The sequence below is a fragment of the Lingula anatina genome, chromosome 1 (genome assembly GCF_051362555.1).
Source record: "Lingula anatina isolate TDL-2025a chromosome 1, LinAna3.0, whole genome shotgun sequence".
NCBI lineage: Eukaryota > Metazoa > Brachiopoda > Lingulata > Lingulida > Lingulidae > Lingula > Lingula anatina.
Genome location: NC_141767.1, coordinates 19,140,493 through 19,159,959, shown reverse-complemented (window position 1 = coordinate 19,159,959; position 19,467 = coordinate 19,140,493). Strand labels below are relative to the sequence as shown.

Sequence of the window (19,467 nt, the reverse complement as noted above, 5' to 3'; positions counted from 1 at the left end):
GCACAAGTACCTGTAGCATACAATCAATGCTTTATTACACCTTGTTTGGCGACTGTATCAATAATTTCGCGCCCCTTCGTGACTTTAATACAAGGCTCTATCCAAAACCAATAAGCAAATCATCAGTCATTAATTAACTTCACCACCTGAATCTGTGCGTGCCATTTAATTAAAGTGCGCACACATTCGCTCATAAACCCAATGCCTTCTGCTCGTCCCCTACGTTCAAATTGTTACTAAGGATGGCGTGCAAAGGGCTCATCTTTTTTCCCAACCCCATAAGACATCTAGCGTGTACAAAGCACAGTTACAAGGAACTACGTCAAGACTGACAGGGTAAACAAAATTCTGAACTTGTTTTATACAAGAAATTATCCTTCTTTGCGTAATTGTTTTCCAGTGCTAAAAATGCCCTCTGTTCAGTGTATAAATGACTAATCGGTGTAAGGAACCGTGAATACGCACGCAACCTACATAGGTAAAAGTCAGTAAAATACAAGCAGCGAGGAAGTTTGTACTGAAACCTCGAGTAGGTGGTTGGGTTACGCTAATCATCTAGCACTTGCCCTCTGTTTACTGCACTCTCTCTTTCAGTCCTTCATTAATATCGAGAATCAGCCCCTTCTGAAGTGACTTCTAGACCACAGGAATGCGGATATTTGAGCTATGAAGTATTTTTTCCCGATCGTTGATGCACTCCGGTAAATATTTGTACAAGTCTTCGCGGTATAGTATGTTGCCAGAAAACATTCATGCTCTGTCAGTGTTCTGACGCCTCGGTTCATGAAGTGTAAAACCATTAACAATTTGTGTAACTACTTTATTTGATTGCCCAATAACCTAAAATAAAACGAATTACAAATATATGAATACATAAAACCCAAACACGGTGTCAGCACTCCATTTCATATGAACCTTGGCTTGCCATATCATTCTAAAGGCGGCAATAAGTCATTCATTTCTTATTGCTCTTTTATTTCAAAGTCATGGCAATATATGCTTATCGTTCCTCTAAGTGGCCAGCTACTTGACTCTCAAAATATTAGCGATGATCGTAGTGTTTTAAAAGATATGAGGGACAAGCTGACGACGCTAACAAGTTTGTTTTGACTAGTAATCTGTCGGGTTTTCAAAACACGTGCCCTGGCCCTGGCGTTGGACCGGCAAGATCATGCAAATATTGGGAATGAACATAGACGTACAAAAACGAGTATGAAGTTCTTTATTTGATAAAATACCATAAATTGATATCAGTTCCGAAAAATAAATATGTTCGTGCGTTTGATAAGGTTTACAAAAAATTCATCCCACATTTTCTAATGTAATATTGATAGAACGAGTATCGAGCGCAAACTAATAAGATTAGCCTTTCTACATCGATACGCAATAAAAACATGGATATTTTGACCATGTAGTTTGACAGTATTTTTCTTCATGGCTGTTGTGGTTACTTCGAGTGAAAACAAAATGCAGTGTTTGAAATAAGCTTGAAAGCCATCACAGCTAGCTGGTGGTCCGCGAATCGTGTTCTCTTTTCTAAATATTATCATATTTTTCATCAGACACTTGTCATGCGGTGTGTTTGTTTACATTCTGCCATCATTAGAAGCTAATCTTGGAGGCCCTGCTGAGAAATCTTGTATAATACCGTTCTCTCTGACATGAAGACGATGGCTCGGGGAGAAAAGTCCACATACATGTAGGCCTACAACAGTACGTTGGAAGCTAGTTCCTCATGAAAATCACGTGCTCCTCTACCTGTGTGCCTTGGCTTGCAGGGTATGACATAGTAAACCACGAGAAAAAATCTTTGGGGGGGGGGGTTTCTCACATAATACCTAGTGCACTAGGTGATACTGTCGTTATGACAACAGAGGCCCCATAAACTCAGCCCAGGGGAAATTCAATTTTAGTCATTTTGTTGCGCATAGTTGGATAAATAAGTTCGTTTTCACTGCCCAAAATCGATCTATTATTGACAACGGAATAAGTCTATCCCGAGTTCTCACCAGAGTTTACGTTCACAGATGAGCGAAATATGTACGCGGCAGAAGTGTGCGCCATATCTCGTGTTGACTGTACATGGCATAAGCAGAACAAATATTTGAAGATATAAAAGCGTCTTAATCGACTTGCTTTGAATCCGCTGACACTTGCCATATATAATGACACAATACAATTAAATCGTTAACCGTAAATCCGGCCGAAAGACCACCGATATTATCTGTTTGATCGAGTGCATTCTCGCGGACATCGATCCAACAGCTTTAATCGCCGATTTGGGGAGAACCTATAAGTTTCACTGGTTAAATCTCTATAAACGAGGGAATTAAGCTTAGAACAGTGGCTTAAATATCATCGGCGGTTAAACAGATCATGTAAATGTTAGAAAATGATTTACGTTAACAAAGTCGCCAATTAAATGTACCTTTAACATTCTCAGTGAACATGCCCATTTTTGATTTGGATAATATTATATTGTGGAATCCTAGTATATATAATTTGAATTAAATCCATGGTAATAGGAATTTTTCTGCCTCATGTTCATTGCCCGGAAACACGAAAAATACCTATCTAAATATTTGGAAATATATCACAATTCAAACCCACCCTTTAAGATGTCAAAGCGAAAAAACAACATACATGTACATACTTATGTATATACTTAAGTATCCTGTGCATATCTGAAATGTCTTTGGGATATGAAAAAGGAAAAACAATATTGATTTAAAAAATACTTACGGGCGCTAACACTTTTCAGCACATAACATTTTGGGACGTAGGCGTCTAAACACAAATGTTTATCGAAGTGGTGAAAGAAGTTCCAAAAATATTTGTTGTATATTTGGACGTAATAACAAACTAAGTGTGCTTGGTTACAAGATATTTCTATCTTTATTTATCAGAAAACAAGGCTAAGAAGCCACCTTTAACGAAAACAATGCCCTTGTGCTACAACTGTATGTGACTTCCACTGGCCGTATAGTAACCATGCACTGAGATTATTTGTCGAATCAAAATAGGATTATCTACTTCTTTTGAAAAGGTTTATTTCAAACCCTTTTCTTGTCAGAACTATGAAGTGAGTGAGCATACATTATCTCTATGTAAATTACTTATTGTTTTGAAATTCTTAAACCAGTGTAACACATTCAAGTTTGCCGTAGCGGCTGCACCGCTTTGCGAACTACCTTCAAATGTAAGAATTTGTTTGTTTTTTTTTCCTTTCTACTGTCTGCGGAACATTTGCCTCTTAACTATACAACAAAGCATAAATCCACTTGTGAAATGATAAAATAATGGTGAAAAAAACCTGCCAAGGCATCATAAGGCCACCGTGATGAATCAGACGGCAGATCGTGTGACAAGGACCCATAATGCACACCCTTCTAGATTTCCAGAATTCAGCTCATTATCAGGGGTAAAATATTGATTATAGTCAAACCTGGCAAAATTATAGGGAAAACTGATAAGAACCCACCCGCATGTCGGTAAGACTTGTCAAGATCTGTCATGGTGGAAGAATCAGGTGAACCGACAGTTATTGTGTGTGTGTTTCACAAAATAAGCAAATACCCGAATTATACACATCTCTGGAGTCAAATTCATCAAAGTTTCATACAAACTATACGCCTTGAAATTCAAGGGTTCAGAGGTTTCCTAAATAATTTCAACCAACAAACAAAAAGCCTTATTTGAAAATTGAAGTTTTTTTTTGGAGGGAGAAAAAATAATTCATTTGGATTTGCACCTTCCCATTCACAAGATAAATTGAATACACAAGAAATACCCCACAAGATGAAATGACGTATGTGCAGGAACAGTGCTTACATTGGCCTTCCTGTTTATTTGTGTTAATTTTTCATGACTATGTATAGGCTAGCATAAAATATTATCGGATTTAGAAAAATTAAGATACTGTGGAAGAAAATTAAACATAACATGAAAGCAGAAAATGTGTAGCATCCAATACGATTTGACCTGTCCCTTCTCCATTTGTGTTTCTCCATGCGAATAGCAGTTATAACACCTAAATTAGCGCTAAAAACAAAAAAGGGAAGGTTGCGCAAGTCTCACTCCACCCTTTTGCTTTAATTGAAAGTTTAACAGGCATTTGTTGGTACAAGTAATTTAATTTCTCGTCGTCTTAAATAAAATGCAGTTTCCCTTCATTAAGGTCGCACTTCAAGCGTCACGGCAGCTGCTAATTTCAGAACTGCCATTAACGTATGGCTGTGTTGCATGCTTGTGACACTGCACTCAGTGTAGTGAATTTTTAGCTAAAGCAGAGCCGCCTTTAACACATAAAATTGATATTTTAAGAAGCGAAAGATTCGATTATCAAACTGATTGCAGTGAAAAGACCATTTGAATGGGTTCACGCTTGACGATCTGTAACTTGACAAGAAAAACTACGTGACATTATCAGAAGACACGAAGCCGATAGGCTGGGAGTTTTTTTCCCAAAAAATTTCACCCTGAGTTTGCGTAGTTTCTGTTTGGGCCAAAATTGTGCTTCGCTTGTAAAACATTTGGGAATATTAAGTTGCTATTTAATGTCATTGTTGGGAAGTGAAACTGAGTAAATTATGAACAGAGCTCAGTGAAAAGAGCTGTGTTTATTATCTTATTAGCTTTGAAAAGTTTGACATTGCAGCTAGAGCTATGGGCAGAGTCAGTTGTTAATCCCTATATTGTTTTACGTGTATTTCAACACGCACTTGACATGCAATGGGACCTTGGAAAAACTTAGTCTATATAGACAACCGGGGGAAGCATAGACAAAAAGAAGTCCATGTAGGTATGTCCCGAACAATAGTGCGTGCTACGTACGTGAAATACCGTGCCAACTACATGTATGCTGATTTTCCGTGACGACGGTTATGCTGGCCAGTTCACAAAATATGTGAGAAGTGCAACGCCTAACAGCGCTCATTGGGGAGACCGTCTCTGAGGAAACAATAATAGATGTCACATAACATAATTCGCCCCTCCCCCCCCCCTCCACCCCGAGTCTTTATGATCAGTACCTGTAAAAATATAAAGATCTCCTAGCTTTTTTGATTGGCGGTGAAGCGGGAAAGTAATCCCCAGGCCGATTTTTTTGTCATGTTGACTGCCATGCCAAAATATGTGCTTTATTGCAGCATTTACGTACAGTATGTTAAATCAACACCCCTCCATCCGTCGCTTTCTGCATATGGGACCGAACCGACGGCGGAGCTATGACTCCAGTGTGGTTAAGAAAGACATTGGCTAGTCTTCATTTGGTGGGATATAAATGTCTATCTGTGGTGATACTATAAATCAATCCTAAACCGCAGGAATCGCTTAACCAGGATCCAATTTATGTTGGATCCGAGGTCTTAGGCGCTTTTTATCATACAAGGTCTTATAAGGCAATCGTGCATGTGTATAAATATATATTTCGATATTTGTTCTTGCTCAATCATTCCTCGCCTAACTTCTTAACTTCTACAATGCACATATATCCTCGCGATTCTTTCAGCACAATTTGCCGGAGTTAAGGATAATTTTTGCCAGTGATAGGAGAACCAATGATAAATGAAGCTTTATAAATTTTTCCAATGCCCAAATACGTTTTGTAATTATTTAAGGCGGAGAATGAAAAACAACATGCTAAGTTTTAATCAGTACACACGTGGTTTTTAATGGACCAGGGGTGGCGATTAAATGGGTTAATGAAGTCACTAAGATTTATCATTATCAGGATGCCCAAGTAAGCGCTACCTGCGTCACTCTATTGTAAAAAGGCACATTAAATAAAAAATAAACGATCTATTCTATCTTAATCATCCGCCATAGGCACGTCACTCTCTCTGCAGACAGGGGCGTTGGTACCTGCCAACTTTTTATCTGATCCCCCAAAATGCTAACAGCTGGAAATGAGTGTTTATATCAATGTCGAGATGATTGAAAACCATCGTTTCTGCAGAATCATTGATACAGCTTTATCAATGGAATATCCAAAGCAGAATAAATGGGGAGTGGTCGTTGCCCTTCTGGCAAGCATATCGTCTGCCACAGGGGCACAAACGCGAGTAATTTTGTTTACAAATTAGGGGAAAACTTTATAACCCCGTGTCACGAAAGAATACAAAAAAACGCGTTAATGTGACAAAAATAGGTTGAATTGTGAACTCTGTTCGTTGTGTGTATCCAAAACTAATATTTATCAGGGCGTTAGCTATAATAAAGAATGAATCGGACCGGAACGGGGTCATTTTGACAATAAGTGAATGACTACGGTACGGTTTCGTCATTTTCTGCCAGTAGTTAATATGTACATCCGAATCAAAATTGATTTTTTTCAGCACTTTGAAACTTTTAATCACATTCTTACCTGACGCAATAACGTTAAAACTGTGATTTACATCACGTATGTAAAAATTAATTCGCTATCTTATTTAGCAAGAGATAAGGGACAGTACCTTTGTTTCTTATACTGACTATTAGCAACAACCAAGAGTTAATGATTTCCTGTATTGTGTGTATTTGGTTGTACGCAGTGGCCGTACATTTAGTTAATAATTATTTGGTATTCCGTTAAATGGAGCAGTCTAGTAATTAAGTTAAGTGCCCTAGACAAAAGACCTCACCCTAGCCCTGTAACCCGTCCTAACCTTGCGTAGCGATAACTATTTCTAGTCTGGATCAATGCCAGTGGTGGAGTTTCTGATCGTCTTTAACCAATAAATTCAACAGGTCATTTATTATACGCAGAACCTGTCAACAGCTAAAGTCAATTCGATAAGAAGCGGACTTGTCGACCTTGAGTACCTCTGTAATAAACTGCAGAGTAAATCGGTCACAATATCGACCCGCTAATCAAAAGAAAAGTCCTTGCTACAGTGGATTACCCTATTGTTTTATCGAACGACCAAGGCTCGCGCGACATGACATCAATGGCGAGGAAAAAAACGCCACCGGTATTCTGCACCGGTAATTTTAACCAACTCACCTGTTTTATACTACGGCCGCCCACTTGGTTGAAGGCCTTCGCACCAGTTACCTCGTCGATGACCGGGCGGGACGAGTGGGCACAAATTAACTATGCACTTTGGGACTCTCGTTAGTATCTTATAAGGCGAGGCCTCTCCCGTACCAAATGCACCGACTGTGCCTCTCGCAGGTCTTATTGTATTTGCCTATGATCCACAAGCAGTAAATAATTTTAGTATTTAAAAATAAACAGAGTCGAAATGGACTTTACTTAAGGGGAGCAAAGTTACCCGGCCCTTTCAGGGAGAGGCTAGAGGTGATCGGCAGTGGACAAAAGGCTCATAAATTCACAATGCCAATAATAATAATATTTTGCACTTCATATTTGCCCGAACTCGATTCAGCATTAATTGAAATTACACCATGATTAAAGCCTGATTGTAAGCAAGTAACACTGAACAACTCGTGTAAAAAGACACCCGCCCGCCTAGGCGTCACTTAGCTTGTGCTACCCTTTATGAGGGCAAATTAGACAGAAACACTATGCAAAGTTCACGGAGACAACTGTTGTTTTAAGTCGTTTCACAACATCAAGTATGAGTTATTTAATACGTAATCGAAAGAAAATAAAAGCATATATTAGGAACTTAATATACCACAAAACTAGCTCTGATGAAACGAATATTGAGACGACGAAGCTTTACAAAATTTAAAAGAGAATTATGACATTGGAAGCATTGCCAGGGGGTTATTTGGAAACGGTAGTTAAAATGATAATGAAAGTAATTGGCGGTGAAAATGAGCAAAAACTTTATTGAACCTCGTTCAGTGGAAAAACTTTTCTTATGCGTGTTAGGAGGTCTGTTGCGATTGACCAAGCCTTTTATACCACACGTAGTTTAATCTCTCTCTCTCTCTCTCTCTCTCTCTCTCTCTCTCTCTCTACCAGATTAAAAAAAAAACGTTTTGAAGCAGCTCGTTAACGGCAGTCGCCAGCTTCGTTAAGAATTATTCTCCCTAACTTCACGTGTCTGCGTCACGCTTGTAAAAAAAGGTCGTCTAGTACTGCCCTATCTAATCCACGCTGAGCCGGGTACCTGTGCAATTCGGTTCGATTAGATAAAAAGTGACGCCTCACTGACATCAACACTTGACAAGAGTCAATAGAAAAGAAAAACATTAACTTCGATCTAAATTCAAATCTAAAGTGGAATCCCTTGTAATTCAGTCAATGCCTGTCGTGGGTCAACTGTACCTGGTTGGGTGCAAAGCGATTTCGCTTGATTCGCATTGTGGCGAATCAAAAAGTAGAATAAAGACTTGAGACTAAGAAATTATGGCAACCTCCTCCTCGTCAAGTTAATGCTAGTTCAGAAAATCACACGTTTACAATTTGCTGAAATGATTTCGGTAAACAGGTATTGTTCGAGACATGCCGTAATACGCCTTGGTGGTGATCGGTGCGCTTTCAAATCGCGTTTCGTGTTGACAGTCAAAGATAAACTATACTAAGGGCATTGTGCCCTAAGTACGATGCGTTGTGCCTTTTCACACCCCATATTCTATCATTAATAGACTCTTCATAAGTCAGGAACACTTTGACTGCAGGCAATTGAAAAGAAAATCTCTAGCATTAATGGTAATAACCTTTGAAAGAACGTACCTTTGTATGACTTATTGTTACTTTCGGCTCGCAGCTCACAAACGCAGGCGTAAGCATAAACTATTTCCCACATCCCATAAAACCTGCTTGAGATGTGAGGGGTATTTCAGGACTGAATGCTCGCACTACCCTCAAATTTCACCAAATAACCTTAGAGAGCACTCATTCATCGCAACACGAGTCGGGTTTTCATTTCTATAAAAAACATATCTCAAATATCATTTTAATATGAAAGTAATGTCCTTACGCCTTTTTTTGAAAATGTGTACTGGTTTCTACGACTGCAATTTCTAACAACCAGGTTAATTTCAGTCTTTTTCAGTACAAGGGGACATTAAGTACAAATTCAAGCTTAAGTGTGATCAGATTTAACCTTTTTGTGTTTTTTTCCTGATAAGTGACTTTTTAATGATACACAAAAAATGAGTCAGTGTATAACTACCCCCTCCTTAAAAAGCGGTGTTTTAAAAGTATATCACCTGTTAATGGGACAAAGGTGTAATTGATTAAATGGAAATATTAACCTTTCCACCTCACTTCCTTCTGTTCATCTTTTAATACTTAAAAATCGCTGGTCTTACACGTGCGTTCACCAAACTGCAAGCACTGGTGTTACATTTGATTATTGTACAACTATATAACTAAAATGAAAATGCATACTGTCAATACTTTTTGGTAAAATGCAGGTCTCCATGTAAATGGGTGCTGGTCGTGACAGAAACTATAGACTACCCCCCTGTCCACTCATGGATGCCACTTCACAAATAATCCCTGCAAACGTCCAAAACCACACAGCCGATTCGTTCTTCTAAATCTATAAAGGGCATTCTCACTTTCGGGTGATGTGGTTTTACACTGCATTATGCCGTTTGAACGGATTCAGCTGCCCATCAAATTTAAAGTCCCTCTAGTGTATTACAACACCATAGCCCACACGCAGTATGACCAACACGGATGGACAGAGTGACCGATACATTACGTGAGCCCTCAGGAAAGTAACCAACCTACCACAACTTACTCTAAAATATTTTTTTCGTTGAGTAGTGAATGAAATAATTCCCAGATGCCCAATGCGGCGAACCTCCTCAATCTGCCTATCCTCATACCTCTCGTTCAAAAGTAGCTAAAATCGGAAGAGGTCATTGGCACTGTATCGACCATTTCTACGATATAAAGTATTAACAAACAAGTTGTAACCTAGTGAAATGTTTTCCTAACCTCCACCGAGGTGCGTTATTGCGAAGGACCAAGGGACAATGAGGGTGACGTTTGACCCCGAGGCTGTCACTGGGCGGCACCTAACAGTATCAAGCGCCTTTACACCACGGAAATATTATCATAAACGTAGTTTATGTAATATTATAAACAAATGATAACTGTAATTAGGACTGGAGTCTGGTTTAGGACTAATGTGATAAAAGAGGTGCCTAATTCAGCGCCTCAGAGAGGAGCCGTTCTTATAGATTAGGCTCACGGGTAGCTTCACTCGCTAAAATGAAATGTTGTTCATTTTCATCAGCTGATTGAATATATTTTTGATTGAGGTTCGACGGGCGAGTGCACTTAGTGAAAACTGACTATGTATGGTTTCATTGCACTCAACTGTCCTCATCTACTTTGTTGACTTTTTAATAAAGTTGCTCCGTCACATTTCTTTAACAATTTTGTCAATATTAATTCTTGAATGGATATGTCAATGAAAATCATGATTAGCTCATTTTTCAGCGGTAATGCCAGGGTTAACGAAGGATAACAAATTTTCTTAAAGCTTGTCGAAGAAATATTGACCCATTTCGCCCCGCCATACCGAGCATTTTTCTCGTTGACAGGCAACTGTGTATGGCTTTTCTGAACAGATCTTACCTAATCTACACCACGTCATCACCTTGTTAGATTTTTGGTATCAATTAGATGCCCGTGGTTTTGCGGGTTTTACAAGGCCCTGCCCTTCGAAGAATGCATGCAAATTTTCCTTTACATGACACAAGCATATTCAAGTCAGAAGGAACATTATGCTGGAATACCGTTGACTGCATTCTCCTTCATCAAAGATAACACTACAATATACTTTTACCTGAAATACTGTCCGAATCTTGCGGAACACCTAGCAAAACATCTTCTATGCCCGCGGGGCCTTTCATTCGATGCCCGTGCTGGCCGGGTACGACTCGTTTCACTGGTGACAAATCAGCCTGGGACTATTAATAAAGGCCAATTCTTGAAGCCGTAGATCAATCTATCTCACATTTCAACGGTTAACTTTTGAGTTCAACTTTTGTTAATTTTAATCAAAATATACAATCCTTTTAAGGGTTGTCGATACTGCATCGAACACATGCTATAAATAAATACTATTGTCACTGACTTCAGGGTGGAAGTAATTAAATTTACTCCAAACTTGATTCATACTCTATTTCATAGTAGCATGAGGCAGTGATTGAAAAACAAATTTGCTTTCAAAATCGCTTGCGTTCTTGAAATAGACTTTGAATAATCACATTCAGAAAATGACTTGCCAATTCTGTTTACTATAAGAAACGCGATATACAGTTTCCCTGGTATAATAGATTTCATGCATAAACATATAGTTTTGTCACGTTCCCGATGGCAGAAAATAGGTCTGAACTATTGTCACCAACATGCCGATTCTCAGATATGTGATGCCTCAACAATTACATCATAAGAATTTCAGTTCTTCTGAATATAAGACGTCCGCTGGTCCAGCCAAAAGTACAGCTCGTCGGGAACACGGGTTACATGCATCGATACGAATACCAAATGTCCAATTAACCAAAATGAAAAAAAATTATACGATTTTCAGTTTTGCATTTGTAATTTCAAAACATATCTTGTGCACTTTTATATATAAAAGAGAAAATAAATTTATAACCATCCAGTTGATGAATACGTCTTCAAGTTAATATTTTCTGCAGCACGGTTTATATCCTAAATTCAGGAATAATTCTTGTCTGGTTGCATATATCTATACAATTAAGTCCAACAGGTATTTCAAACAGACTTAAAACTGTCTATCGAGTGAAACTGTCACTGTCACTTGTCTTTGATCATCAGGAGATGGAATAAAAATCAGCTGTTTTTCGATTTCCCAGGATTTTCCTACATTGTATAAGTATACGAACCCTAAATAACTAAAAAAAAAACGCGTTTTTAATATTACTGTTTCTTACCTTGTTTGAGCCAGGATATCCGCTTAATCTCATCATTTTCACTGACATTAAAATCAAGTTATTGGACAAGATAATGGTTTCGTTGCTTTAGAAGGATGTAGCACTTGATACTCAAGCACAAGCTTTTTAAGAGAAAAAGGGGAAGATGGAAAAAAAAGAAAACCCGTAACTTTAACCAAAGATCTTAATATAGACCCCTATCAATTAATTACCATTATATGACACAGAAAGGTACCGAAAAGAATATGATAGGCAAACTTCTACACAAGTGTTGCCAGGAACACATGCGTACATGTAAACCTTTATGAATCAAATTTATATTCAAGCTCTTTGACACGGGCAGGCATTTTTTGACCTTAGTCAGAACCTGAATAACGTCTGATGTCATTCTCTTCTCAGTGAGCCATAAGGCACGCTGGTTTTTGTTATTGGATATGCCAAGAACTAACACTTAAATTGAGCATACAGGAAGCATAAGGGTACAAGTGCTCTTTTTTTCGAGACACTCTAGACAGGGTCACACAGTTGAAATGTAATAAAGGTCTTTGACTGTTATGGCCATGTTGCACTGCTAGGACTCAGCAAAGAGATGGCATTCCCGGATCAAAATCACTTTATGCACTCACAGTTTCATGTGTTATAATGTGGAAGGCAAAAAAATCGGCATTTCTTTGTATGAAAGTTAAAGATAAAACCCCGAGTGCTTTTACACGTGCAAAAAAAGTGATGCGACCCACGTGTGTGTTTTGGGGTCATAGTACTGACACTAGTCGACCTTTGCGCAGCAAGATCAAGACATTAAGCTCCAGTTTTTCGTGATACGAGTCAAAAACATTAACCCTATTCATGAATCATGATGTAAAAGTTAAGCAAAATATCTCCGCATTGTAAAATAATAAGCATACTTTGTGTCAATTACGACACCTCCCATATAGTTTTGAAGAATATTTCTACTTCCAAAACGCCCTCCGCCTACTAAAAATAAGCTCAAATAATTGCAAAACCGTGTAGGATAATTTTACAAAGTACAACAGCGTGGTTTTAAGCGCCCACCCCTTGTGCGAGTTAAACAGAGTTAATCTTTGCTGAATAATAACATGACTTGTAAAAAAATATACGACCTTTTTTTCTCATCGGTAATGATGCAAGGCTTTTCACTGCAACACAAGTATGGCTTTCGTAGAAATTATTACTTGCGTTTTTTAGATGTTGTATTCTCTTACCATTTTGCGCACTTGTAATGAGGGAAATTTTGGAAAGAATCGAGCTCATTACATCATAATTAGTCTTTTTTGTACAGAGAAAATCGTGATTTACACGTAAGTACGTCATGCTTTTATACTAACATCATAAAGCATGAATACAATTAGACATAATTTAAATTTCGGAAGAAAGATCAAAAACATGGATAAGGTGCATGTATCACAAGGATAGCATTAAATTTTTAACAAGTGCCCTTTATTTGTGGTTGTGTTTTGGACTTCATATCAAAGAAAAAAAATGGAGAGAAAGATGAAAAAAGTAGACTTTGCTCCGAATTGAACTCCAAGACTTCACCTTTAAATGTATTTTCATTAAATGTCCTAGGTTCACCCTGTTGAATATACACACAAAAAAGGGTGCACAACTTAGGTTAACAATACCACGATGAGTGGGATTAAGAATACTCTTAAAGATTTTTGACATGTGCATCATATTGGTCGCAAACCACAAATGGAACGTATCGATGCAAATATTCTGGGGACTAAAATGGTCGTTTGATTTCAGATTACATTAAGGAAATTCAAGTATTTCTTTTTTTAGTCAAAATCTGGTTTTTGTTTTCGTATCTGTTTAACTAAGCCAACATGTTCATCTTATATAAATCAATACACATTTGAATTTTTATGGCATTTTCAAATTTGATAAAAACAGTGAGATACTTGAATATGTAATAAATCATAAGCTATACAAAAGCAGCGAAATGTGTTCATATTAGCCCGAAAATGACCTGTTGCAGCAGCCTTAAGTCTGAACCTCTTATGAAATATTTTCTACAAAAGTTAATTATAGACACACTATATTAAATTAACCTGGGCTGGCAATCAAAATATCTTTAGCCCGAAAATTAGTCTAAACTTAGGAGCCACAAAACTTCAAAAATCGTGGTGGTTCCTACACGTACACTGTAGGTCGAAACGCCCCTGGGGTCTGTAATAATTTTTCAGTTCGGCGTAGCTAACATCTTATAACCAACAAACTCCAAAATACAAAAAAAAAAAAAATGTTTTAAAACCACATTCTAAATCACTCGAAATGCAACAGTGACATTTTGTATTTTCAGTTCCAGTTAAGTTTTTTAGACAGTAGTAAAATGCATTACTGCATTACGTTTGAAGTATGTATCAAATCTAAGAGCATGAATACCAACCTCTAAGCTAATATTTAGTACAGTTTTCTTAACACATAAAAAACTACAAGATCATTCAATTGAGAGAGAGAGAGAGAGAGAGAGAAAGGGAGAGTTTACTCTATTTAAAAAATTGTTTAAGTCGAAATAACACTGTAGACTAAGCAATTTAAGTATATACAGTCGTTCTTATATGAACATGAGAAATGAATCTGAAAAAAATTAACAATTGAACTTCTTATCGTCTAGTACAGACCTAGGATTTTGCCTGTACTAGAAAATGGACACCTATTCACTCTCTCAATGGATCATTTTACTTCTTGCAGACGATATAGATTACAAGGAACGAAAGAGTAGATTTTAAAGAAATAAAAAGGAATAATATATAAATTATTAAGGGTTCATATAACTGTGGACAAAAATGTTAAAATGTATAGGCAAGGGGGGCAAGAATTTATACAAGAATAACGTTACCTAACATGACACCGGGTTATTTTACATCGGTGTTCAAAAACATAAAAGCGCAAGTAAGCATTTGAGTAACTACTTCCTTGGGGCACTCTAAAGCCGAAAATCTACCATTTTCTCCCTTTGTTAATAGAAGAAAGAGGAAAAACAAATACAAGACACTTTTCTTCTATAAGCTGCGAAAAGCGTCGTAAAACCCGGGTCAAATTCGTGAATTTTCAAATAAAGTCACTGATCTTTATTTACTCTCTCAATACGAAGGAGAGAAGGTAATTATCCGGTTTGGTGGGGACTTACATGCTTTGTTTGTCGAGTTTGTAGAGGGAAAGATCATACCCTGGTTCCAATCATTAACCTAGTATAGAGCCCTATCAAGTCTACGCACAGGAAATGGTGGATACTGATCGTCTGCTACAATATGCCGATCAATCAGTAAACTGACCCTATGAGTTAATCAATCACCTAGTTTAAAAAAGCATCCAAATGTTTTTTTCTCCTTTTTTCGGAAGGGAGGTATTTTGGATAGTTTGTAGTTCGACGTGTTTATTATTGGACGTCCATGATCTTTACCGTCCTCAGCCTCACGACAAAATAATTTTACAAATAATTTGAAATGGACAGATAGGCAGTCTTGCACAGTGAGCATAATGTTCTTGTTACAAGATATCTGCAAATAACAAAATAATCGTACGCGTGATTAAGGTGAAATGACTATATCTTCCTTGACACGGGGCTGACACCAAAGTTGAGATCTATAGGTCAAAAGCCAGACCAATCTAAATAGGCTTCATCCAGTGTTGATGCGGTAGATCCTGTTCCTCGACTACATAACATACAAATTATGCTTTTTTTCCAATGCCTACCAGTCATTGCAATCTTCAAAAGACCCTAAATCCATTCCAAAACAAGCTTGGTAGGCCCCACGATGTAAGATTTAACGTTAGTGTAGGTAGGGTTAATAGATTTTGCGGACAGTCGAAACCAATCGACATTTTGCGTGTTGAAACAGTTTGCAACCCATCCGTTTTATTGCCTAAATGTGCTCGTGTGAATACATCTTTTGATTGCATGAGGGGTAGACAAGTCACAGTCATTTTAGAAGAAAAGTCGGGTTGCAGTTGTCAGGTGCACCTTTTTTTGTCGACGACACGGTATGCTGGCAGGGTCTTTGGAAGTGAAACATTATCGTGCTGCTATTATTATTATTATTATGGTGCGTTGGAAAAACGACGGGCTCGAGAGAGAGAGAGAGAGAGGAGCAAATTTATGATAACTCGGGACAAGTAAAGCACAAGTAAAGACCTGTTTCTTTGTTTTAACTAATAAAGAAAGAGGGGGGGGGGTGTTTTTCTTCTATTCAGTTACAAAAAAAAACCTATCACCATGGTCTAGAAAAAATTGTCATTACTGTCATAAACATTACTACTGTTGTTTGAATGGGAATAAATCATATATATGTCAATTGCTATTCCAATGTCAAACGCCGTATATAAGTCAAATGTCAGAATTTCATAGAGTGATAAATATACCCATTCCATATTTGCAGACGGGCACATTTGAAGATGCCGCATTTCTGTTAATTTATAGCCGCTAAACATGTCTCTGTGTCCAGTGCAGACTGTAAGGCGACTTTATAAGGAGCACATTACGTATATTAGGCAATTAAATTAAAGTTTTATGTTTGATGACAGAAATATTGAGAGAATGAAAGGAAGTGTCTGTCAGAAGATTGGGCAAAGTAGCACAACCATTTTCCGCCTAATACATAATATTCGAATACTTGAAAAACTGCCCATTGTTATCTAAAGGCAAGTTCTGAGACAAAAGTGTCAGTGATAATAACGAGAAACTTAAACCATTGTTAAATTTGGGAAGACAAATCTGGGTTTTCAAACATATTGCTCATCAAAAAGTGACACGTGATTAATAACAAAGCAATTTCGTTTATATAAGTATACTTTTATCATTAATAATAATTTATTTCGCAGCTTCAAACACTGGCGTGTGAACAACAAAATCACGACCCTGAGATAAAATCGCAATTTAAGAAGTCCAAAAACTTGCGAGACAGATCGTCAACTAATGGTAAAGCAGACACCTAGGCGATACCATGTTAAGATTGGGATTGTACCGCAAATGTGGCAATTACATCGTAAAAATCTGCCGGTCCCTGGCACTGAGCCTGGCACGGCTGGGGGAGGGGGCAAGCCTACACATCGCGGGCAGGCACGCCGGGTGGGGCCAATCTACCGTGTCCTTGTAGGCGCTTGCTTAATTGGTGTTGTAAAGATTGTAATACGGAATGATTTATACTATTAATTTGTCATCCTCTCAAAACCGGCCTGGCGCGCCTTAGCACCTTTTGTTTCACGTGGGTGGGGATATAGGGGGCAGCTTGCTCTTAATAACATCGGTGATCTAACAACGATAATAGTTAAATACCAAAGAAAATGTCAGCATCCACTGGTTTTGTTCAGTAGAATGTTTACCTCTTTTTTTTTGCGAATCAACTGACATGTTACAAGTTACCGTACTGGGTATATGCATTTTTAAGGGAAAGGCACAATTTCCCACTTTGAAGTGATATTATTGTCACAAATACTGGTTCAGCTGGAATTGGCGATTTCTCCTTCAGATCTGACAGCTCTATTAATACATTTGAGATAGGCCTAATTATCACTTATGCATCTGACAGGCAGAAAAAAAACACGTCTAAAAACTGTACCATAAACCGGCACGATTCAATTAAACCTACGGGTAGATGTAGCGATATTATTAGATACAAGATAAAAAGTTTCTAAACTTGGGAAGATATAGGACTACAATGACCGATCACTGATTCAAGTTTATATTGATAAAATAGGAAAGATAAAAAAAAACTGATGTACCGCTATCAGATTAATAACTAAATTTTGCAGTGAAAAAAAAACCCTCCTGCACTGGACCTATAAATTCCGTGTTTTCAAATCCGGGCCAGCGACATGTGGAGTTAGTAGGTGGAAACTATTAATCCATAAATCAATGTTCTCTTTTGTCTTTTGTACTCTTACAAAAATGACTCGATGCACAGAGTGATGTGCTTGTTTTTATTTATTCACTGAAACATAGATATGTAACAATAAATGGGATGCATTATGCGTCACGAAGGGGGAACAGTGCGATATCTTTGTAGGTTAATAACAGCTGAGAAAAATATACAACTAACCCCCATTAAATTGCAGGTTTCATAACTTCCCTATCTGGAAGTCTCTCCCTAATGTTAAGACGCTGCTAAGATAGGTATCTTAAACATTTAAGGATGCAATCAGTAATCGCTAAAAATGATAGGTTAAAAGCACGACCTTAGGCTAAGCGCGGGTCCTGTGTGGGGAAAGCAGGAGGAGATGTGGCGCAATTAAGACTGTTTCATGTTTCGTAATCACTATAGATGAAAGAGAAAAAGGGGGTTGTTTTATCGTCAACTTGCTCTGCAATTTTATTTCGGGATATTCAAGATAAAATCAAAACGACGTCTTGGCATATCTCGTGAAGGAACTTCACACGAAAAAGGGCGATGTACGGCTATAACAGCTTAATTAAGGGTATGTTGCCTTCAGCCTTTAGCATAAATTTCCCATAGAGATCTTTTCGAGACTATGTGGGGCACGGATTTTTCTTGTTTGGTTCTACAGTGTGGTAGTGCCTGAGAATAACCCATTGTTACTAAATGCACTCTAACCTTACATTTTACTACGAGCAGAATAAGTAGACAAGTGACACAGCGTCGGCTGAAAACGCTTTTAATAGGCTTATCATGAAGAGAATAAAATTTGACCCCTGCTCAAAACCTACCCATCAAATACGACCCATCTCTTGCGCGACTGAAACATTTTCATTTCCTTTTTAAGCTCCAGATAACAGCAGAAATTCTATCCAAGACGCCAATTGCAAATTACATTGCACAGACATTGACAACGATTCACTATTAATTGATATCCAATGTAAATAAATAATATATCAAGTATGTACTCTGAAAACGTAGGGGAGGGGGAATGCACTTGATGTACATTTCAAGTACAGTTTTTTCCTAGTTTGATTTTTCTTAGTCTCATGACCTTTCAAATAGACTGTTTGACTTCTATGAGTGGCTAACCAAGCACGGACACCCATCTGTCTTCATTAACCGTCTTCAACAGTATTAATTGTTCGAATAACTTGTGCACTTGTTTCTGTATCGAGCGAAGGTCAACGCAATTAGAGTAATTTTCTTTTAAAAAATGAGTGAAGTAATACGCATCATCTGGGATTTAACTTCTAGGGACCGGCTTATAGCAACTACACTGAGAAAACAGACGCTGAAGAATTAATCTTAATAAAAAAGACCTTTAACATCCACTGTATTTGATTTTTTTTTCAGTATTGGTTTTCCATCGATAATATTCACCCGAGATTATGGTTACCAAGCTTTCTTACCTTTTTTGTGAGGATTACTCCATAAATTGCTGTATTTGATTCCGAGCCGAAATAGTAAAGGTTCCAACCAAGGGGAAGCTCATAAGTCGAAATGATAAAATGCAATATTCCGTGTCCATCCATTTCACACGGTTAATTGTGTTAATTGCCATAATGGACGAGATAGCAGATGGAAGCGTTTGTAATTAAAAAGAACTTATTTAACTTTATTCAAATCAAGTCGGTTTATATGAATTTAAGTGTTGATTTCAGTTTTTCTTTCTCAAAAGCAATAGTGGGAAATAGATGGTGTTTAAAATCGGTGACATTAAGTTAAGAATAATTGATGTATGATGATAAAAAGC

General features: G+C 37.7%; 1 protein-coding gene across 2 annotated transcripts in view; it reads right to left on the bottom strand.

Moving 5' to 3' along the window:
• Nucleotides 1-19,292, bottom strand: part of LOC106177469 (cytochrome P450 3A24) — a 42,141-nt gene extending 22,849 nt beyond the window's left edge. Inside the window, exon 1 of one of the 2 annotated variants that reach the window (XM_013560240.2) lies at nt 19,124-19,292. The gene's annotated coding sequence lies outside the window, so the exon portion shown is untranslated. Of the gene's footprint in view, nt 1-6,982; nt 7,131-19,123 lie in introns of those variants that run through there. The other variant, XM_013560242.3, reaches the window with a different exon arrangement.
• Between the last annotated feature and the right edge of the window lie 175 nt (nt 19,293-19,467).